The sequence below is a fragment of the Ovis aries genome, chromosome 2, assembly GCF_016772045.2.
Source record: "Ovis aries strain OAR_USU_Benz2616 breed Rambouillet chromosome 2, ARS-UI_Ramb_v3.0, whole genome shotgun sequence".
Taxonomy (NCBI): domain Eukaryota; kingdom Metazoa; phylum Chordata; class Mammalia; order Artiodactyla; family Bovidae; genus Ovis; species Ovis aries.
Genome location: NC_056055.1, coordinates 107629067 through 107653534, shown reverse-complemented (window position 1 = coordinate 107653534; position 24468 = coordinate 107629067).

The window sequence follows — 24468 nt, the reverse complement described above, 5'->3', positions numbered from 1 at the left end:
TTATCAGAATTGGAGGGAAAAAAGCAGAAAGTTCATCTGGCCTTGGGAACTGCTACTTCTCCAGGATAAGAAATGATTTTTCCCAGAAGTTAGAACATAGCTAACCTTTCAAACCCCTTTTTAATGTGTTTACCAAGAAAAGGCTGTGCTGGAAAACAGTTGCGAACTAATCAGGGGATTTTCATGTGTTCCAAGGCTGATGAATACCATGGCAATAACAATGTGCTGCTTCTAGGTCTATCACTACTTAATTTAAAACACCGACATGATCACAAGACTGTTTTTAAATGCATTCACTATCTCAGAGTCCTCAGTGTGTAATGCAAGGCCCAGGATTCTTTTGTGAGTTGGTGCTTGAGAGCTCAGTCGCTTTAGCTGTGTCTGACTCTTAGCAACCCTATGGACTGTAGCCCGCCAGGCTCCTCTGTCCATGGGATTCTCCAGGCAAGAATACTGGAGTGGGTTGCCGTTTCCTTCTGCCGAGAAACTTCTCAACCCAGGGATCAAACCCACATCCCTTATGTCTCCGGCTTTGGCAATCAGGTTCCTTACCACTAGCGCCACCTGAGAAGAGCGTTCAGGCTTCCCGGGCAGCTGAGCAGTGAAGAATCCACCTGCAAACACAGGAGATCCCCTGGAGAAGGGATTTGTAGCCCATCCAGTATTCTTGCCTGGGAAATCCCACAGAGTCAGACACAACTGAGCCACTCAACAACAGTAACATGAGATTCTTGTGAACACTGATTTATCCCTAGAATCCCTTTTGGAAGATCTCCTGAGGCCTCTTCCCCTGACACGGATATGAGGCAGAAATATTCTTTCACAAGCAGGTGCTGGAGATATTAAGAAAGAGGGCATTTTATATAAATCCTGAGAGGGAACACCTCAGAGGGAAACTATTTCTCAGGGATTTCCTGTGACTCTGGGAGCCGATGGCAACAATGACAGGTAGGCCACATGTCCAGACACGGGTGCCCTTCATCCCCTGTTTTTACAGCATCCCCAGGTCCTGCTCTGGCCATCATAACTCTCAGATGACACCGCCAGCTGGCTGTAATTACTCTCCATGTGTGTGGCCAAAGTGGGAACACTGACAGGTGACAAGTGGCCGGTCCTCCACGCCGCCAGTATGAGAAGATTGCTCTTTGATTTATGTCTGGAGCCCTTGCCAGAGACCTGGGAGCTCTTGGCGACTCTATTTGGTGGACTTGACACTGGCCGGGAGCTGTTATCACAGTCACTCGTCTCTGCTCCCTACATGCCAGGCTGGTGTGCCTGGTCCTGCGGCTTCAGAGATGCCAGCTCAGGTGCGTCTCTGATGCTGCACTTCAAAGAAACCTGGGCTCATTTCTTCTGCCCTTGCGGCCTGAAGTGGCCCCCCTCAGCACATCAGGAGACAGTCCGCAGGGTCCCTACAGTCTGCTGCCCACCACGTGTGCCCGGGTCAGCCTCAGTACAGAAAGCCTGGACACTGAAGAATCTTCTATCCTGACCTCACCTTGTGAAGGTGAGTTTACTAGTTTGTAACTCAGAGGCACAGGTCCTGGTTTACCAGGAACAGTCCTAGTTTGTGCCTGGTTAATTATCATTACACAGAGATCAAATCAGTCAGTCTTAAGGGAAATCAAGCCTGAATATTCATTGGAAGGACTGATGCTGAAGCTGAAGCTCTAATACTTTGACCCCCTGATGCAAACAGCCAGCTCATTAGAGAAGACCCTGATGCAGGGAAAGACTGAAGGCAGGAGAAGGGGGTGGCAGAGAATGAGATGGCTGGATGGCATCCCTGACTCAATGGACATGAACTTGGGAAAACTTTGGGAGACGGTGTGCTGCAGGCCTGGCGTGCTGCAGTCCATGGGAACGCAGAGAGTCAGATATGACTGGGCAACTCAACAACAACAATTATCATTCATGCTTCCTTTTACTCATAAAAATGTCCTACTTTGTATAGAAAAGTATCTGGTTGCTCTATAATCTACCTGCCTGTTTCCTTCCTAGTTCCTCTATAGAAAATTAAAACGTCCAGTACTTATAAATGCCCAGTGTCAACAGGAAATCATGAGTCTCACCCCTTCCCTTTACACAGGACCAGATGACAACCAGTTTTATTTGGGGATTGTCTAAAGCATTCACATGGTTCTTTACAAGTTGGTTGATGGAGGCTTTTCAATTAGGGCTTCTAATAACTATCTGTTTGCCATGTCAAGGTAATCCTAGTTGAATTTTTTTTCATGATATAAAAAAAAAAGTATTTGAAATCAACTAAGTCATTTTCTACTTTTCCAAGCTGAAAACAATAGCTCCCTATCAGCAGCCATATTATTAATTCTCAATATTATGGTATGAGATGTGTGTGCTCAATCACTCAGTCATGTTCAATTTCTTGTGACCCCAGGGACTGTAGCCCACCAGGCCTCCTCCATTTCTGGGATTTCCCAGGCAAGAATACTGGAGTGGCTAGCCATTCCCTTCTCCAGGGGATCTTCCCGACCCAGGGGTCGAACCTGGGTCTCCTGCATTGCAGGTGGATCATTTACCATCTGAGCAACCTTATATCCATCTAAATAGTTTTGCTGCATCAAAACAATTCTAGATTAAATGTTTTGCTCATGATTTAAAAAATTTATTTGAAATCAACTAAGTCATTTTCCACTTTTGCAAGCTGAAAACAGTAGATCCCCACCTGCAGCATATTATTAATTCTTAATATTATGGTATCAGATACAGGTAAATAAATAGATGATAAGTAGATTCTATTTACAATATTGCTTTTGTTTTTCAGAATGATTTTACATTCATCTCCTTCTGCTATTGTAACCACCCAGTGGTTACAGCCAATGGTGGATTATATTACCATCCTTAAGAAGAAACTACAGGGATTTCCCTGGTGGTCCAGTGGTTAGGACTCTGCTTCCAGTGGGGGCAGGGGTTCTACCCCTAATTGGGGAAGATCCCTCATGCCATGAGGCATGGCCAAAAATTTAAAAATAAATAAATAAAATGGTTAGTTCTTAGGTTTAAAAAAAGGAGGAGGAGGAAGAGAATAAGAAACTGCAGGACTCAGGTCAAGGGGTGTGTCAGGTCAAAGTCATACAACAAGTTCACACACAGCCTGGCCCAGAATCCAGGCCTGGATGCTGACGTCTCAGTTCTGCCCGTCTCCATGGTGTCCGCACCTCACTGTAGGGTCACTGGCTCACGGTCAAACCAAATATGAGAGGCTCTGAGTTACTTCAGAATGTGTTAACAGTCCTTCAGGGGTGGGGAGGGGAGGGCTCTGCTTTTAACCCATAATGATGTTTGTTTTTCTCCTCACATGCTTGGGAAAGGGAGAGCAGCACACTGCGTGCCGGGTTATTCCCTCCTAATGAGATGTCCAGGGTGCTCTGAAGGAGCAGTCACCTAAAGCTGTGCGCTCAGCTCTGGAGGAGAAACCCTCAAGCAAACACCGTGTGCGCTGGGAGTCTTCATGGGTTCAGCCCATCAGACTACAGTCTGTGGGGTCACAAACGGTTGGACAGGACTGAAATGACTGAGCACTCAGTATTCTTTCTTTTTAATTTACTTATGTTTAATTGAAGGATAATTGCTTTACAACACTGCATTGGTTTCTACCAAACATCAACATGAATCAGCCATAGGTTCAATATTCTTTCTGAAATGTGCTGTCCAAGTACACCTATTAGCCATTTGAGACTCTGAAATGCACTGATGTCAGCTCGCTCTGTGGGAATTTTTTCTCTTCTGGGGATACTAAATCAGAAGTTCTCGGGGATACTAAAGCCTGCTAGATACAGAAAATTCTGCAAATAGAGATAATACACTGCTTTGTGCCCTAGCTCTTAATGCCTTAGCACTAGTATTAATAAACCCAAGTTAATTCTCTGCTGTGGTTGTCATGATCTTATATATGGATGCAGATGTCTAAAGAATGGTCAGGGGTAATCTAGAGCTACATTTACCTTGAGAGGAACACATCCAAAAACACCTTATTTCAAAAATCTTCTCACGTGCATTAAGCCAGTGGTTATTAAACTGTAGTACCTGGTAGTCCTGTTGGTTTAGTCACTAAGTCATGTCTGACTCTTTGCAAACCAATGGACTGTAGCCCGCCAGGCTCCTCTGTCCATGGGGTTTCGCAGGCAAGAATACTGGAGTGGGTTGCCATTTCCCCCTCCAGGGGATCATCCTGACCCAGGGATTGAACCCATGTCTCCTGCAAAGCAGGTGGATTCTTTACCACTAAGCCACCAGGGAAGCCCCCATAGTACCTGAAGGGACTGTCAAAACAGATTGCTGAGGCTTTCCAGGGGGTCCAGTGGTTGGGACTCAGCGCTCTCATCACCAGGGCCCCAGGTTTGACCCCTGATCAGGGAACTAAGATCCTGCAAGCCATGAGGTGTCAATAATAAAATAAAATTAAATAAAAACAGATTGCTGAGCCACCTTCTCATCCCCACCCCAAATTCTGATTCATTCAGTCTGGGGTGGGGTCCAAGAAGTTACATTCCTAACAAGCTCCTAGGTGATGAAAACTCTGATGGTCTGGGATCCACCCTTTGGCTTAGATCCACAGTTTCACATTAAAAAAAATTTTTTGACTAAAAAAATGTTGTTCATTCTTTTTTAAAAATTTTATTTATTTATTTTATTGGAGGCTTTGAAATATTGTGGAGGCTTCTGCCATACATCAACATGAATCAGCCATGGGTGTACCTGTGTCCCACCATCCTGAACGCCCCTCCCACCTCCCTCCACCCATTCCTCTGGGTTGTCCCAGAGCACCGGTTTTGGGTGCCCTGCTTCATGCATCGATTTTGCACTGGTGATCTGTTTCACATATGGTGATATACATGTTTCAATGCTATTCTCTCAAATCATCCCACCCTCGCCTTCTCCCACAGAGTCCAAAAGTCTGTTCTTTATATTTGTGTCTCTTTTGCTGTCTTGCATACAGGGTCATCATTACCATCTTATAAATTCCATATATATGCATTAGTATACTGTATTGGTGTTTTTCTTTCTGGCTTACTTCACTCTGTATAATAGGCTCCAGTTTCACCTACCTCATTAGAACTGATTCAAATGTATTCTTTTTAATGGCTGAGTAATACTCCATTGTGTGTATGTACCACAGCTTTCTTATCCATTCATCTGCTGATGGACATCTAGGTTGTTTCCATGTCCTGGCTATTATAAACAGTGCTGCGATGAACATTGGGGTACATGCGTCTCTTTCAGTTCTGGTTTCCTCGGTGTGTATGCCCAGCAGTGGGATTGCTGGGTCATAAGGCAGTTCTATTTCCAGTTTTTTAAGGAATCTCCACACTGTTCTCCATAGTGGCTGTACTAGTTTGCATTCCCACCAACAGTGTAAGAGGGTTCCCTTTTCTCCACACCCTCTCCAGCATTTATTGTTTGTAGACTTTTTGACAGCAGCCATTCTGACCGTCGTGAGATGATACCTCATTGCGGTTTTGATTTGCATTTCTCTGACCATGAGTGACGTTGAGCATCTTTTCATGTGTTTGTTAGCCATCTGTGTGTCTTCTTGGGAGAAATGTGTCTTTAGTTCTTTGGCCCTTTTTTTTATTGGATTGTTCATTTTTCTGATACAGTTTCACATTTTGAAAATACCTTTTAAAGCTAGTTTTGTTGATGTTGAATGTGTTTAGAACTGTGTAATACATCTAAAAGCCATCTCTTAGGGGACTTCTCTGGTGGTCCAGTGGTTAGGAATCCACCTTGCAATGCAGGGGATGCAGGTTCGATCCTGAATTGGGGGACTAATATCCCACTTGCCACAGAGCTACTAAGCCCAAGTGCCACCAGCTACTGAAGCCCACACTTATGTGCTGCAACCAGCAAGTCTGTGTGCCTCAAAAGACCCCACATGCCACAACTAAGGCCCAACGCAGCTAAATAAATAAATCAGTTCAGTTCAGTTCAGTCAGTTGTGGCCAACTCTTTGTGACCCTATGGATTGCACATGCCAGGCTTCCCTGTCCATCACCAACTCTCGGACCCTATTCAAACTCACGTCCACTGAGTTGGTGATGCCATCCAACCATCTCATCCTTTGTCATCCCCTTCTCCTCCTGCCTCCCAACCTTTCCTAGCATCAGGGTCTTTTCCAGTGAGTCAGTTCTTTGCATCAGGTGGCCAAAGTATTGGAACTTCAGCTTCAGTATCAGTCCTTCCAATGAATATTCAGGACTGATTTCCTTTATGATTGACTGGAGTTAAAAGCCATCACTTAGAAATGATAAAATCCCAACTCATTCAAAATCTAAACTGACTGTAACTCAGTTTAATAAATATTTATTATTAGAAGAAAGTTCCTCCTTTAAAGCTCTTCATTTAAAAAAATGTTTTAATTGAAGTACAGTTGATTTGTTTCAGGTCTACAGCAGGGTGATTCAGTTATACTTATATATGGCTATACATGGACAGAGGATCCTGGTGGGCCACAGTCCATGACGTTGCAAATAGTCAGACACGACTGAACATACATGCACACGTGTGTATACACACTCACTTCAGACTTTCTCCATTTTAAGTTATTACAAGATATTGAATATAGTTCCCTGGGCTATAGAGTGGGTCCTTGTTGTTCATCTATTCTACAAACAGTATTTAAAATCCTAAAAGATGATGCTGTTAAAATGCTGCACTCAATATGCCAGCAAACTTGGGAAACTCAGCAGGAATGGGAAAAGACCAGTTTTAATTTCAATCCCAAAGAACCACAGTGCCAAAGAAAGTTCAAACTACTGTAAAATTGCACCCATTCCACATGCTAGCAAGGTAATGCTCAAAATCAAGTTAGGCTTCAGCATGGAGAAGGCAATGGCAACCCATTCCAGTCCTCTTGCCTGGGAAATCCCACGAACGGAGGAGCCTGGTAGGCTACAGCCCACGGGGTCGCGAAGAGTCAGACACAACTGAGCAACTTCACTTTCACTTTTCGCTTTCATGCAACAGTGAAGGAAATGGCAATCCACTCCAGCGTTCTTGCCTGGAGAATCCCAGGGCCGGGAGCCTGGTGAGCCGCCGTCTATTGGTTCACACAGAGTCAGACACAACTGACATGACTTAACAGCAGCAGCAGGCTTCAGCAGTACACGAACCAAGAACTTTCAAAGGTACAAGTTGGATTTAGAAGAGGCAGAGGAACCAGAGATCAAGTTGCCAACATCTGTTGGATCATAGAAAAAGCAAGGGAATCCCAGAAAAAAATATGTATTTCTGCTTCATTGACTATGGTAAAGCCTTTGACTGTGTGGGTCATGGCAAACTGGAAAATCCTAAAGAGATGGGAATGCCAGACTACCTTACCTGTCTTCTGAGAAACCTGTATGCATGTCAAGAAGCAACAGTTAGAACCGGACATACACAGTGGACTAGTTCAAAACTAGGAAAAGAGCACATCAAGGCTGTATATTGTCACCCTGCTTATTTAATTCCTATACAGAGTATATCATGTGAAATGGCCAGCTAGGTGAGTCACAAGCTGGAACCAAGACTGCCAAGAGAAACATCAACAATCTCAGATATGCAGATGATACCACCCTAATGGCAGAAAGTGAAGAGAAACTAAAGAGCCTCTTGATGAAGATGAAAGAGGAAAGTAAAAAAACTGGCTTAAAATGGAACATTTGAAAAGCTAAAATCATGGCATCTAGTCCCATCACTTCATGGCAAATAGATTGGGGAAAAAGTGGAAACAGTGACAGGTTTTATTTTCTTGGGCTCCAAAATCACTGTGGATGGTGACTGCAGCCATAAATTGAAAGATGCTTGGTCCTTGGAAGAAACGCTATGACAAACCTGGACAGTGTATTAAAAGGCAGAGATAAGGATCTGTATAGTCAAGGCTATGGTTTTTCTGGTAGTCATGTGTGGCTATGAGAGTTGGACCATAAAGAAGGCTGAGCACTGGAGAACTGATGCTTTCACACTGTGGTGCTGGAGAAGACTCTTGAGAGTCCCATGGGTAATGAGGAGATCAAATCAGTCCATCCTAAAGGAAATCAACCCTGAGTATTCATTGGAAGGACTGATGCTAAAGCTGAAGCTCCAAGACTTTGGCCACCTGATCCGAACAGCTTACTCACTGGAAAAGACCCTGATGCTGGGAAAGATTGAGGGCAGGAGGAGAAGTGAGAGACAGAGATTGAGATGGTTGGATGGCATCACTGACTCAATGGACATGAGTTGGAGCAAACTCCGGGAGACTCAGAAGGACAGGGAAGCCTGGGGTGTTGCAGCCTATAGGGTCGCAGAGGAATGGACATGACTTAGTGACAGAATCACAAAAACACATAGTAGAGTGTATCTGTTAATCCCAACCTCCTACCTTTAAAGCTCTTTAAGTCACGATCACGTAGCTAGAAGACCAAAAACAGGCAGTATTATAGTATCATCGTAAATATCTGTTTTAATCACTTACATTTCTCCGCTAACTGTAATAATTAAGTCAAGGCCCCTACCATTAAGTGCCAGGCATTAATCACTGTATTAACAGTTGAATTATTATCGCCCCTTCCTCTGTTGGTGAACTTCATGCTACTATAGAATAATATTGAAAATTAAAAGAAGGTATAGTATGGTTAAATAATTTGCTTAACCTTGTTTTTCAGTATATCAGCCTATCTAGCCTAGACCATATTTTTCTTGAGTTATATCCTGAGGGATAAAAAAAACACTTTTTGGTGGTAAACCTCTGGCCAGGATCTTTTCAAAAACATTGTGCTGATATGACTGCGCTATGGTTCCTCTCATCTTTTAAAAATGCTGCAAGTTTAATTAAAAGTCTTTGTACGTGTAACAGTATCTCACTGTGCTTAACTCAACTGGGAAACTTCCCTAGAAACAGTTGCAGAAAGTAAAGGTGAGCATTTCTGCCAGTTGCCAACATCCTTCCCTTAGACTGTAAACTTTTCACTGAAAATAAATACTAAGATTTTTTTTAAGTTTGTTTCCCTTTGTCCTCTGTCTTCAACAATAAAAGTTAACTGAGGATAGTTTTCTTTTTGTTTTCCTTTTCAGTGTGGCACACAGACTGTTGTGGTTGTCTAGTTGCTCAGTTGTGTCCAACTCTTTGTGACCCCATGGACTGTAGCCCACCGGGCTCCTCTGTCCATGGGATTCTCCAGGCAAGAATACCGGGGTAGGTTGCATTTCCTATTCCAAGTGATCTTCCTGACCCAAGGGATCAGACCTGCATCTCCTACATTGCAGGCGAATTCTTTACTGCTGAGCCACCAGAGAAGCTCAAATGGCACTCCAATGGCACAAAGAGTAAATCCTCCAAATCACTTTTTTTCCAAGTATTTTTGTAGTCGTATGTTAGCACGCGCATATGTGTGTACCATGGATGCGTGAAGGAAAGCATATGATGTGGAAAAGCATTTTGCTTTACTGCTGCCTGCTATTCACATTTGTATCATGCAGCAAATTGTTACGTAATTCGTAATGTGGTCATCTGTAATGCGCCGATCATCCAAGACCCCGTGTATTCAGATCTTGCAGTGGGGAAAAAATGCAGCATGGGCAAAAGCCCCCTTTAGGGCCAGAATCTAGACAGTGCATCTCAAATCACAAGGGTCCACTTCTATCACCGAGGCTCTGGATTCTTGACAAAGGATTAAGCACCCAGGACCCAGGGGTCCCAAACAAGGGCCCCCCCCCATCCTATATAGAAGGGATTCGAGGTGATGAAGCATAGCAGGGGTGAGGTAGAGAGAAAGAAAGAGAAACAGTCATGCTTTGTCTTCCTCAAGATAATTTTTTTTTAATGTCCTGGAGGAAGAAGTGGGGAAGTGTTGGAGCAGCTGAGATGTCAAAGAAACAGCCTCACAAAAGGAACACGGCGCTTGAGCAAGCAGTCACTTCTCATCACCGTCTCCCCACCAGCGAGTGGCCAGGGTCAGACCCGCACCATCCCTGGAAGCGCCTTCGGTCAGGAGAGAATGATTTCTAAAGAATGAGAGCTCAAAGAAAGATGAAATATCTATGCAGAGACCCGGAAATGCTCAGCAGGCCAGCTAGTCCGGAAGACAGATGCCCTCAGACATGGACTGGGAGCGACAGGAGAGACTGAACCGGAGGAGAGCTAATGACCTTGTTCCAACAGCCCTCAGACTTCACTTGGCCTCCAGAAAACCGCCTGTGTGGGTCAGCGCAGTGAGGTTTGAAACGGCCAGAGAGAAAGGCTGCGGGGGAACGGGCTGAGCTCATGCGCAGCTTCTAAAGAGGCTGATGGATGTCCCCACTGTGGAAGAGCTGGCAGATGCTCTGCAGGAGCTGAGGCACCAGCAGGGTGGGGCTCAGAGGTTCCCAAGACCGCCCCCCCAGGGAAGTTCTTCTCCCATGTGTCGCGAAGTCTCCCCTATTTCCATCCATCCTGATAAACAGCCTCCAAAATGAAGTCAGGACATCAGATCAGTGTCATTCCTTTGGTGACTCATGATCAGGGCATCTTTCTCATTAGGCTCAAGAGAAATGCGAGAGGCCAACCTCCCACCTTGTTGCAGGTCATTCCCTCCAGGCTTCTCTCCCAGACTAGAGGAAACTGCTTTAGGAAATGTCAGCAGGCTGGTCTTTTTCTCTGAGGATTCAACACTCTAAATTTATTTTGATAACCGTTTGTTGAGTCCCAACACAAGTGACGCTTCATGGTAGAATAAAAGTTTCATGGAGCTAAAAGAAAAATGTCTGGTGAAGTGCAGCCATGAAATTAAATGATGCTTGCTCCTGGAAGGAAAGCTATGACAAACCTAGACAGCGTATTAAAACACAGAGACATCACTTTGCCGACAAAGGTCCATCTACTCAAAGTTATGGCTGTTCCAGTAGTCATGTATGGGTGTGAGAGTTGTTCCATTAAGAAAACTGAGCGCCAAAAAAATAAATGCTTTGGAACTGTGGTGTTGGAGAAGACTCTTGAGAGTTCCTTGGACTGCAAGGAGATCAAACTAGTCAGTCCTAAAGGAAATCAACTCTGAATATTCATTGGAAGAACAGATGATGAAACTGAAGCTCTAATAATTTGGCCACCTGATGTGAAGAGCCAACTCACCGGAAAAGACCCTGATGCTGGGAAAGACTGAGAGCAGGAGGAAAAAGGGGTAACAGAAGATGAAATGGTTACTGACTCAAGGTACATGAATTTGAGCAGAACTCCGGGAGAGACGGAAGGACAGGGAGGACTGGTGGGTTGCCGTCCATGGTGGTGGCAAGGAGTCAGACCCAACTTCACGACTGAAACATAACAAAATAAAACTCCCCCAAAATGGTGTTCTTGCTGTCCCTGCAGCCCTTGTCTCCCATTTGAAACTGGGTGAATTTTCACCCTCCCTAAGTCTCCCTTGCAGGAGTGTGGTCCTGATGAGGTGTGGGCGTGAACAGGGCTGGCCAACAATATGTAAATGAAACATGTTCACATTCAGTGACAGTCTGTCCTCTGGCAGCTTACAATTCAGCAATGTGATTCTCTACGGCATAATTTGTCATATAAACCAGATCACTTTGAGAATGAAATGAGGTATTATTAATAATGATGGGAGGAAAACAACCTAAGTTTCTGTTGACAGATGGATGGATAAAGAAGAGGCGGTACATGTATACAGTGGAATATTACCCGACCATAAAAAAGAACAGAATAATGCCATTTGCAGCAACATGCATGCAACCAGAGATTATCATACTAAGTAAGGTTAAGTCAGAAAGAGAAGACGAATACCATTTGATATCACTTCCATGTGGAATCTGAAATATGACACAAATGAACCTATTTACAGAAGATAGGTTCATTTATAAACAGAAAGGGGCTCACAGACATAAAGAGTAGCCTTGCAGTTGCTGGGGGAAGAGGCTTGGGGGGAGGGGATGGAGTAGGAGGGAGGGTTAGCAGATGTAAGTCACTACATACATACACAGATAGGATGGATAAGCAACAAGGTCCTACTATATAGCACAGACAACTATATTCAATAACCTATGATAAGCCATAAGGGAAAAGAATATTTTTAAAAAACAATGTGTGTGTATGTGTATATATCTATGGCTTTCCCAGGTGGCATAGTGGTAAAGAACCTGCCTGTCAACGCAGGAGACACGAGAGATGCACGTTCAATCCCTGGGTTGGGAAGATTCTGCTGGAGGAAGGCATGGCAACCCACTCCAGTATTCTTGCCTGGAGAATCCCATGGACAGAGGAGTCTGGCGGGCTACAGTCCATGGGGTTGCAAAGTCAGACACGACTGAAGCGACTGAGCATCTGACTAGGGGATGTAGGGAGCAGAGGGCCACTTCTGGGAGAACAAAAGAGTCTTAGAAGGGGAGGGGGTGAAACAGCACTTATGAAAAGACTGGTGACTTTCTGGAAATACAAGTGGGCCCTTAGGAGAACCGCTGGGAGATGTGATAGTTTTTGTAACAATGTCTTTGGTTGTGGTGCCAACTTTTTCCTCTCAAAACAGAGATTAGAGTTCTTCCTTGGGAGGGGATTTACAAAAATTGGGTTCTTTTGCATTTTATTTGTTTTGGTAGGCTCTGCTTTCAGGCAGATAAAGGATTTGAGGTACTCAAATGCCTGACCTCAAAATAATTCTTATGCCAAAGTGGCATATTTGGGGGGTGATATATCAAAACTCCCTGCAATGTTGACAAAGTGGATTTGGGTTTGAGCACTTAGATTTTCTTATTGGAATTAAGTATTTTCATTTTCTTATGGGAAACTTCTTTGAAATCATGTAGGTTATGTGGCATTATTTTGCAGTTTTTAAGTTTGAGCATGAAGCTTTTTCTAAAATAAAACTGTTTGTGCACTTTTACAACTAGATTAAAATATTCAGGCTATTTACTTCTTGAAATGTCCCTAAAGTATTTATTCATCAAATTAGGGTATCAAAATAAGATCATAAGGGCTAGCTTAATTTAAGAGAATATAAGTAAAAATCTTATAAAGCAGATGCCTTAAACAGGAAATAGAGTCTTCTCTATTTTGATATGCCATTGTATACATTAAAAAAGGCAAGTAGAACTTGTAAAATAATTGAATTATTAAACACCTCCCATGACATTAAAAATTGCTATTTTGTAGCTTGCTTTATGTAAATCACCAATAGCATTGTGTTTTACTTGATGAATGAGGATTTTGGAAGGAGGCTGCTGTCAGACGATTTAGCAATAAAACAAAATAGTGAAGACATTAGGTTTTTATTGCTAATTTACTCCTTGGTTTCTCATTGCACAGGGGTAATTCCCCATCAGAATGAGGTAATAAGGCCTGATGGACATCAACGTGCCTCACCTTCAGAATGCGGGTGGTGCCAGCCGTGTTTGTTAAATTTTACCAAATCCTGAGACTGGGGAGATGCTTCCATAAAAATGAAGCTGTTTTCTGTGGGGTCTGTTCCTGACAAGCTATACTGCAGCCCCAGCAAAAATGAGGAGACAATAAATCATCTGGTTTAGAACCAAATCCACCAACCAAAAGAGAATAGACAAAAAACAAACAGAAGGCCCCTAAATGCTACTCCACCTGTGAAGACAGAAATTGGTTTATCCAAAATATGTATACAAGCAAAGCTAGTAGGAAAGAACTGGCCTGCCAATGCAGGAGACCTTAAGAGACGCTGCTGCGAAAAAAAAAAATGAGAGAGACACTGCTTCGATCCCTGGGTTGGGAAGATCCCCCGGAGGAGGGCATGGCAACCCACTCGAGTATTCTTGCCTGCAAAATCCCACGGACAGAGAAGCCTGGTGGGCTACAGTCCACGGGGTTGCAAAGAGTAGGACACAACTGAAATGACTTAGCAAGTACACACAGACACAGTTGTGTTGAAAGGATGTGTGGATGGATAGATGGCAGGAATAATCCATCCTTCCCAGTATTCCTCTCAGTAAGCACAGTATCTCAACAAAAAAAGAAAGAGACTTAGAGAGGGAGAAAAGCAATATGAATGGAATCCCACTCTCCAAAGCATAATAAATATACCTTCATTGGGAATTTTGATTGATATGGTGAGTTGTTGTATAATTACTTCTCCAAGAAGAAAAAGGAGGCACAGTCAAAGTACATGTCGTTAGGGACTTCCTTGGTGGTCCAGTGGCTAAGAAGCCCCTCGCTCCCAACGCAGGGTGCCCGGGTTCAATCCCTGGCCAGGGAGCTAGACACCGCATGCCACAACAACGCTTTTACGTGGTGCAGCTAAGACCAGGGACAGCCGAAATATAGTAATAAAAAGAAAACATTTTTAAAATACACACCACCGGGCCGTGGACAGGAAAAATGTCTCCATAGCGGAGCACAGGGCCCTGACGACAGGGATTCCGTCGCGACTCCGATCTGCTCTAACCACCTGAGCCAGGTGGAGCCCCCACTGGGAGAAGCACATTTTACAGAACATCGACCTTCCCCTTTCCCAGCTCATGCTGACGTTTCTACCCCTTTCTAAATGTCCATAGTAAAGATAGTCCCTAGGTATCGCCGGTAGTTAGAGAAAGGAATCTGAGAAAAAGATCCAATACGTGCTGAGATGTACACAAATTATACAGAGAGCTTCTATTTATTGGTGGAAATGGCAAATACAGATATGTTATACGGAGCCCCTTGGGAGAGATGTTTGTTCTGATGGCCCTGGACCTCAGTGAACCTAAGATGGAGGGACCCACTGTGTGATTGTTGTTGTTCAGTCGCTCAGTTGTGTCCTTCACCATCTCCTGGAGCTTGCTCACACTCAGGTCCATTGAGACAGCGATGCCATCCAGCCATCTCATTCTCTGCCGTCCCCCTCTCCTCAGTCTTTCCCAGCATCAGGGTCTTTTCCAGCGAGTCGACTCTCCATGTCAGGTGGCCAAAGTACCGGAGCCTCAGCTTCACCATCAGTCCTTCTAGTGAATATTCAGGGTTGATTTCACTGTGTGATGGCTCTGGGCTTCTTCACTGTTCGTGGAGGGGGGGGGGGGGGGATGAGGGAGGCAGGGGGAGCACCAACCCTCTGCAAGTGAGTCCTGGGGTACCAGAACTCAGGGAGCCGAAGCAACAATGGACGCCCCATAAGTGTGCTTACCCCATACATTCCCGTTTCTCCATCTATAAGCAAGAATCCATGATTTGAAAGCTCTCTGGGGCAGTGACACTGATTTCTGAAACTAATTAAGCAACAAGAAGTGCATGAAACTGCGAAATGGGGCAAGTCTAAGGCAAACATCAGAAGAGACTTCCAAAGTGACCGAAGAAGGCTTACAGGCTGGTCTCAACCTACAGACTCCACTTCATTCTGATTACGCTGCTGAATCACAGAAAGCGAGAAGAATCAGAAGTAATGGATTCAAGAATTACTTTTCCCATTTGACCTATGGAAATGATTAATATTCTTAAATTTCTCCAAGACACACTGCATGTGAGCAACTGGGCTGATTCTTGTAAGTCATTACAGGAGGAGCAAGCTGTTAGTGTTTTTGTTTCTAATTCCTAAGGTTCTAATTTTATTAAAGTTAAACTGGGCTATGAATTGGTTGTATAACCATGGGTAAATGACCTAATATCTAAGATTTAGGACATTCATTCCTAAACTGGGCTGTATTCTACAGGAGGAGGCAATATGAACTGAGAAGGGACTTTTAAGACCTTAAACTAAGGACTTTCCTGGTGGTCCAGTGGCTAAGACTCTGCACTGCCAATGCTAGGGGACCCAGGTTCAAGTCCCAGTCAGGGAACTAGATCCTGCATGCTGCAACTAGAGTTGTAACAAGAGTCCACATGCCCCAGTAAGACCCAGGGCAGTCAAATAAATTAATTAAAAAAACAAACCCCAAAAATACACATCTTCCCATACACAGAAAAGCAGCAAATTCTTTAACTTGGGAGATCTGTTTTTCTTTGGTTAACAATACTATTTTGACGTTCAGACTACCTGCCCTTTGTTGCAAAACATACATATAACCTGGCTCCTCCCCTCGCCTCCTTGGAGCAGTCCTCTCAGAGTTACTTGAGATGCTGTCTCCTGGGCTTGAAGCCCTAGAAATTCCCACCAAATAAAACATAACTTTCAAAAAAAAAAGAAAAGAAAAAAAAAGAAGGCCTGACGCTGAAGCAAGCAGCTTCATAAAGTGCAATTACGGGTACCTTGTGGGTAGCTTCCTTATGGGCAGCGCCATGTGGATGGCCACTCAGAGCCATTCACAGCTGTGCCTCCAAAAGGGGCACAAGAGGACTTAAAGGGGCCAAAGCTAGGACTTCCTTGCTGGTCCAGTGGTTAAGAATCCACCTTGCAGTGCTGGGGACACAGGTTTGAGCCCTGGTCAGGGAACTAAGATCCAACAAGCCTTGGAGCAGGTAAGCCCACTGCAACTAGAGACTCCGTGCCACAGTGAAAGAGCCTGCAGGACACAAGAAAGATCGTGCATGCTTCAACTAAGACCGGATACAGCCAAGTAAATACATTTAAAAAGCAGGGGCGGGGTGGAGGTGGGAGTGGGGGCAAAGCTAAAATGAGAATCTGACCTCCAGGAGGAAGCACTTCTGCAGGGATGGGAACCAGAGGTCACCATCCCCCCATCCAGGGTCTCGTGACCTATAACCATCTGCGTCCGCAAAAAGCATTCTCCCAGGTTTCAGACTCCATGAAGGCAAGGGTAAAGACTGACAGGGGACTCATCCGACTGGGCTCATTCCTTGTGAGTTCAGCTGAAGCTCAGTCACACAGAAGGGAAGGGAAGGAATGGGGCTGGGGGCCTGAGACAGAGCTGACAAAACAGAGTTGGGGTGGTTCAGCCACATGGTGGAAAATTCTGTGGTTTTTAGAATAAAAAGAAAACAAGAAAGGGATCTAGGTTCCACTATCAGAACTTAATATGGTGGATGAGAAACATATTTTCCCTGGCTTGGTGGGTTGGAATAAGAGTAATTATCATCCGTGTCAGAACTGAACAAAGTAACTGCATCCATGCACCACTAACAAGCGACATAATGGGTTGTAGGTACCCAGAGATATTACAAGCGACTGACAATGTATTAATTCTATCAGTTATTGAGTCACTCATTCATCAAACATTTATTGAGTGCTGAATGGCAGACACTAATCACACCAGTTCTCAGAACCCTATAATGGTCCTTTGTGGCAGAGCTTTCTCCGCTGAAGCTGTTTCCATAATTGAATTCACAGGGAGGCTAGTCAAATATTCTGCAAACCTTGCCAGCAGGCTGAAAATCTGCTTATCGGATTACAAAACCACAGCCAGAGCGAAGGTTGAAAGGAAAACCATACTTAACACTCATCTTACTCTGTTTTATCATTGTTTTTACTAGATGACTGGAGATTACACAAAGAATAGGACAGAAAGAAGAGGTAAGAAGATGCAGAATGCTTTTAAAGTCTTTAAATTTTCTGCAATAAAAATGTCCTGTTAGCTCCAATGTAAGGAAGCAAACCAGGAATGAAGCATCCTGGGTAGCACAAAGGGGCTTCCCAGGTGGCTCAGTGGTAAAGAATCCGCTTGCCAATGAAGGAGACTCGGGTTGGATCCCTGGGTGGGAAAGATCCCCTGGGGAAGGAAATGGCAACCCACTCTAGTATTGTTGCCTGGAGAATCCCATGGCAAGAGAAGCCTGGTGGGCTACAGTCCACGGTGTCGCAGAGTCAGGACCACTGAGCAGCTGAGTACACACGCACGGTAGTGCAAACATCTCTTCCTCCTTTTCCTAAATATTCCACTTGCCAGGCCAGCTAGCTGATATACGTCCATCCAGGGACCATGGGAAAGGCAGCCATTCTCCACTCCTTATTCAGTCTGCTTGAGGAAGATCCCCTGGAGGAGGTCATGGCAACCCACTCCAGTATTCCTGCCTGCAGAATCCCATGGACAGAGGAGCCTGGTGGGCTACAGTCCGCAGGGTCGCAAAGAGTCAGACACGACTGAAACGACTTAGCATGCATGCCAGTGTACCTTGATCGGTTATAATTTGGGTCACAGGTGATTTAGTCATAACATGTAAAGCTGCAAAATTTCCAAATTTTTTATGGAGTTAAAGGAATTCTGATTTTTTTTTCCCCTAGAAGAACATCATTCTCACTCATGTCTGCTCATATGCTTTCTCAGCTGCATGGGAAAGCGGTCTAGTGCATTAGAACTGAGAACTGAGGGTAACCTGGTTCTGGGCCGGAAGACTTGAGCAGACACCTTGGCGGGAAGGAGTGGGGTTCTCCTGAATTCATCACCAGCCCTCTGCTCCTTTACTTCTCTGTGGTCTTCTTAGAGGAGAGAGGCTTGTAAGTGGTTTCCCTCCCCAGGGAAGCTTTGAGAAAACAGCACCCAGCCTCTGGAATATACAAGGCCATTCATTCTGCTCCAGCATGATGATAAAAAAAATAAACCAATGAGGAACAAAGTTTAATCTGCTCCAGCAAACACTTCCGATAAAGCCAAGTTCAAACTCTTCATTATCCAGTGTTAACAAACTAGGTGGCATTCCCTCTGCCAACACTAAACAGGCTTCCCTTTTTTCAGACACTGGCTTCAGATTTCTCTTAAAGGACACATAAAATAAAGTACATCAAACAGCTCACTGATACTTTCCAACCGGGTAGGAAATGTGCCAGCCGCACCAGCCATTGCAACAGGAAGACAATGATCTTGATTGCCAGTTTTCACCCACAGTAAGTAAATAGCCTAGGCCCAGTATTTATAGGCAGTTAAACTGTGCTGTGGGCTTTCCAGGTGGCACTAGTGGTAAAGAATCCACTTGCCAATGCAGGAGACATAAGAGACATGGTTTGATCCCTAGGTGGAGAAGATCCCCTGAAGGAGGAAACAGCAACCCACTCCAGTATTCTTGCCTGGAGAATCCCATGGACAGAGGAGCCTGGACTACAGTCCATGGGGTCGCAAAGAGTTGGACTTGACTAAAGTGACTTAGGACACATGCCAGCTGTGCTGTCCTGGATAAATACCCCTGTGCGGCTGCCTTAAAGCGCAACAAAGAACACTGCTGGATAAGCAGACAGCTGCAGAAATGAATGTTCGATCCCAGAGGAAATTGGAGTTTCAGGATCATAGAGGGGATCCCTGGCTAGAGAGAGATACCTGTGAAGAAAGAGTGATGATAATTAGAAGAGCAAGAAGCCACTGCAGACATATTAATACTTAATGCATCCTACCATCATTTTTAAGATAAGTAACACTGCCTGGAGTTGAGCACAATGAGATAACTGAAAACTAGGATTCCACTTTATCATTTGCGATTTACAGCCTCAGGGCAAGAGCTGCACAAAATACAAACTCCACCTGGATTTCCGGATCAAAGCCGTGCAATTAAACTTCCCATTATCAGAAGAAAATCCGGTACAAAAGGGATTCGGAAGAAGGATGTTGGCCCAAGCAATAGTGGAAATTGGTGGGTTAGACCCTGGATCTTCTAAAAATTCAGAGCTTCTTTTCTGCAACCATTTGTAAAATCCCTACTAGAAACAGGAAAAATCCATATGCTAGACACTTTCCAATTGGGCTAACACTGAAGCAAGTGAAGAGGGAAGCACGAACCAAACTCAGAGGGCAAAGGGACCGATGTGTGAAAAGAAGTGATTAAAGGATTCTCTAACGCCCCGCTCTGCTGAGGAGCAACTAAGAGGGGACGTGACTCTCATCGGAAAGCATCCACAGAGTGTAAACAACAGTCAGAGTCATTACTGAGCTGAAGAGAGGGAATGAATTGGGCTGAGGTTAAGGACGGAGAAATTTAAACTTAATGTCTCTGAGGAAAGAAGCTGCCAGATCGTGCAGCATCTTCCCCGGGGGTAACCGTCCTCTCACACACCTGACTGTACTGAGGACCCAACAAGCACTCCTCTAGTCCTCTGATCAGAAAGCCCCTTGTATAAGAGCAGGATTCAGGGACTCCCCAGGTGGTCCAGTGGTTAAGGCTCTGAGCTCCCAAGGCAGGGGGCCCAGGTTTGAATCCTGGTCAAGGAACTAGATCCTGCATGCAGTTAAGACCCAGCACAGCCCCGCCAAAAAAAGACTTGTGAGGAGTCTATGCTATTTTTTGGAGAAAATAATTGTCTAACTTTCCTCTCGGAAAAGGAAAAGTCTGTGGTTGGAATCAACCCAGGGAGTCAGTTTTAAAAGCAGAGAAAGAACGAACAAGAGAGGCAGGTGGCTGGCAAGCAGAGGAGAAAGTAGAAACCCCACCCTGTGCAGATTCTTCAAAAAGACAGTGGGGGACCTGCCACCAACACAAGCTCCCTCAGAGGTTCTGCGCTGAAAGCCTGGCAGGGCGTCTTCTTGAGTTGATCAACACGGTGTCATCGTTTCTTGAAGAAGCCTCAACACTTGGAGCTATTCTACCATGTGAACTGGGCCTCCCCGTTGGCTCGGCAGATACAGAATCTGCCTGCAGCGCACTAGAGAGTTGGGTTCAATCCCTGGGGTCGGGAAGACCCACTGGGGGAGCGAATGGCTACCCACTCCAGTATTCCTGCCTGGAGAATCCCATGGTCAGAGGAGCCTGATAGGCTACAGTCCACAAGGTTGCAAAGAGTCGGACACGACTGAGCAACTAAGCACAAGCACCAGGGGAACTGTCTGTGTCCTTCAGTTGAGTCTAGTCACTTAGTCCTGTCTGACTCTTTGCAGCCCCATGGACTGTAGCACGCCAGGCTTCCCTGTCCGCCACCAACTCCTGGTGTGTGCCCTTATGCTGAGAATTAATTCTCTAAAAACTACAATAAGGGAGTCTTTGTAATATCTTCCATTTGGAAATGAGAGTACTGGCTCAGAATACAAGCTTGGCATCAAACAGATCAGGGTTCAGATTTCAGCTCTGCTATTTCACTGTCTGACCACTGGCCAATTAAGACAACTTTGCACTGACCCAAACTCTCAGCTGAAGATGGAGTATGATACAGAGCTCTGGCAGCTTGTGTTCTTGAATGGCAAGAATTATGCTGGAAAACTCAACGCAGGAATTCCCTGGAAGGATATTACCAGGCCCAGGAATCAACCACAGGAGGGCTGCACGAGCACACGCCTCCATCTGCTTCTGGCTCACGCAAGCCTGGGGTTCACAGGGGGCCAAGCTCAGATCACCTCTTCTTCATTAAGGGACCCACAGGGACCCCGGTTGAGGTCATGTGTGCTGGCTCAGTTGTGAAATTTGCTTTATAAGCTGGTAAGGATGGAATTGGATAAGTATTTGAAACCGTGCAGAGTATGACATGGAAGAAATACCCTAAAACACAATCTATTGTTGTTGTCAAAGTACATTTTTACATAAGAGTGGATATGTTTGGTTAAGCAAATGAAATCAAATGCAAGTTTTTTAGTCTATGTACTTAATAAATAGAAGTGTCCAATAAACACATTAATAGATACTGTCAGCACTGAAGTTATGCATTTTAAACTCAACACACACACACACACACACACACACACACACACACACACATAGTTTAATGAATCACCTGGGGGAAATAATGCAGATCTATGATATCAAATGGCCTCCCAGGTGGCTCAATGGTAAAGAATCTGCCTGCCAAGCAGAAGACGTGGGTTCGATCCCTAGGTTGGGAAGATCCCCTGGAGAAGGAAATGGCAATCCACTGCAGTATTCTTGCCTGGGAAATCCCATGGAAAGGGAAGCCTGGTGGGCTACAGTCCACAGCATCACAAAGAGTCAGACACAACTTAGCAACTAAACAACGACATCAGATATGATGAGAAAATTCTAAGTATTTCTGTAAACCAATACTTTCTACTAACGATTATTTTTGTAGAAAAATTCACCAGTCCAGGAGGTCACCAGGCTGCTGATGTTTTTTCTGACAAATCGCTACACTTGATGGAACCGCATACATCCAGCAGATCTGAACCGTGGCATCGAGAGAAGACGCCGTGAACACAGTTGCAGGGTGACACCTTGCAGAGCCGGTCTCGAGGTCTGCTCTCTGGCAGTGCCCCCAGGCTGCCACATCTCTAGACCTTTGCCCACAGATCCTCTCTTTCAAACAGTAATAGAATTTCTTGTGGTTGTTGTTGAGTTGCTAAGTTGTGTCCGACTCTTTTGCGACCCCATGGACTGCAACCTGTCAGGCTCCTATGTCCATGGGTTTCCCAGGCAAGAATACTGGAGTGGGTTGCCATTTCCTTCTCCAGGACATCTCCTGTGTCTCCTGCATTGGCAGGCGGATTCTTTACTGCTGAAACACCAGGGAAGCAATAACAGAATTACCAGGGGAGAAATGAGCACAGCAGACATCTGCAGAAACTCAGAAACCCCAAGGTGAGAGACTGCTTGTTACACCTCCTCCTCCAGGATTTATTCTAGACAGAGCTTCTGAGCGTCACTTCCAGCAAACGTGTGACTTAATTACAATTTTCCCTCCAACGATTCACTTTTAAAATAACTGGATGTTTAGTTAATTCTCCAGAGGAACCTAAAAGGTGCATTTTCTGAATTGATTAAAGAGTGAAAATGTTGCAGTTTTTCTAGAGCTCTAACCTCATGGATTTCAAACAAAATGTCCCCAAATGCTGATGGTTACACAATCTAGAGAATATCTGAATTCAGAGTTGAGTGTTAATTATATCTAGGAGACCACGGACAAAGACTTCTTGACAGACTTCATGGTGTTTTTCACAAGTAAGCTGTTCCCGAATTTCAAGCAAAGGGGACTAACCATAATCTTTTTTGAAGACATGTCATTATGCATTTGAAAATCATATGTTTGCAGTGAAATTGTAAAAATCTACACAGGGATATTTTTAATGGATCTTTCCTTCACTTTATGTGATAAATTAAAAATTCTACAGCAGACAAAGACAAAGCCTGGTTCTTACCAAGCTGCAGCTGAACAATCTGGCAATTTAGGAGACCAATATCGGGGCTGAAATTGTGGGCAGCTCCAGGCTGATTACTTATCACACCAGAATGACAAGAATTAGGGCATTTTCAGGACAATCATGAGACCATTTCTCATGTCACATGGTAAGAAAATAGCATCCATTCAGGTACAGATCCTGCTTGCTACAAGAAGTTACAAAACAGCCTATGCTTGGGGCTATACTAAAGAGGATGGGAATGTAACATGAGGAGAAAGTGGAGAGAAGGTTCATTAAGGAGTGAAATAAAGGGAAGAGCATTCTTTTCACAAACCTTAATCAAAATGGAAGTGGGGAAGGAGAGTCAGAACGGCACCCAGGTCAGCAGCAGCAAATAGGTCATGGATGAGGTTACAATGGACCTTCAACATCTAAGTAGTCAGACAAGTATCCAAATACCCACAATAATTTAGATATGATGTTACCTATTTAACAACAACAAAAAATACCTTCCTAAAAATGAGAACTTTCATACAAATCTTAAAATATGTAGGTTCTAATTGGAAAAACAGGACTGATCATTCTAAAAGTAAATTAATGATAGATCACAGTCTTTTTCACTATACAGCAAACATCCCAATTCACTCATTTTCCAAACCTGGACATCCCAAACTGTGTCAACCATCAAGAAAGTTTTGTTTTGTTTCAGATTTCTTGGAAGAAAATGAAATTTAGCTTAGTCCCATGGTTGCCTGGATCTCCTTGGTGGGCGGGCTGAGGTGGGGAAGGGGTGGCACCCAGTGGGACAACAGGCAGAGGAATGTTTGGGAGAAGCTGAGGTTCCAGCTGGTCGCTGGAGAAATTAATTACCCAGCACAGATGACAGCAACACAAACGAAAAAAGAGACGGAGTCTGCAAAAGAGAGGGTCCAGGGACCTCCCTCGGAGAAGGCAATGGCACCCCACTCCAGTACTCTTGCCTGGAAAATCCCATGGATGGAGGAGCCTGGTGGGCTGCAGTCCATGGGGTTGCTAAGAGTCGGACACGACTGAGCGACTTCACTTTCACTTTTCACTTTCATGCATTGGAGAAGGAAATGGCAACCCACTTGTGTTCTTGCCTGGAGAATCCCAGGGATGGGGGAGCCTGGTGGGCTGCCGTCTATGGGATCGCACAGAGTCGGACACCACTGAAGCGACTTAGCAGCAGCAGCAGTAGAGACTTCCCTGGTGGCCCAGGGGTTAAGGATCCTCCTTGCAATGCAGGGGACATGGGTTCAATTCCTACTTGGGGAACTAAGATCCCACATGCAATCTCCCTGGCAACTAAGCCCTCGAACCACAACTGCAGAGCCCAAGTACCACAACGAAGATCCCTCACTAAGTACCAACTAAGTACCCAACTAAGTACAGAAGTACCCAACTAAGACGTGATGCAGCCAAAAATAAACAACAAATTAAATAAAATTCAGAAAGAGGGAGGGGGTCCAAGTTGTAAGTGCAAGAATAACAAAAACAGGTGCATCAGATTCAGGGGCTGAGATTTTTAAAGAAACGGAAAGGAGCCAGGAGTCATCGGTAGAAACAGGTGGTAAGGCAGTTTTAAACACGCCAAAGGGAATTCTTCACCATGTAGGT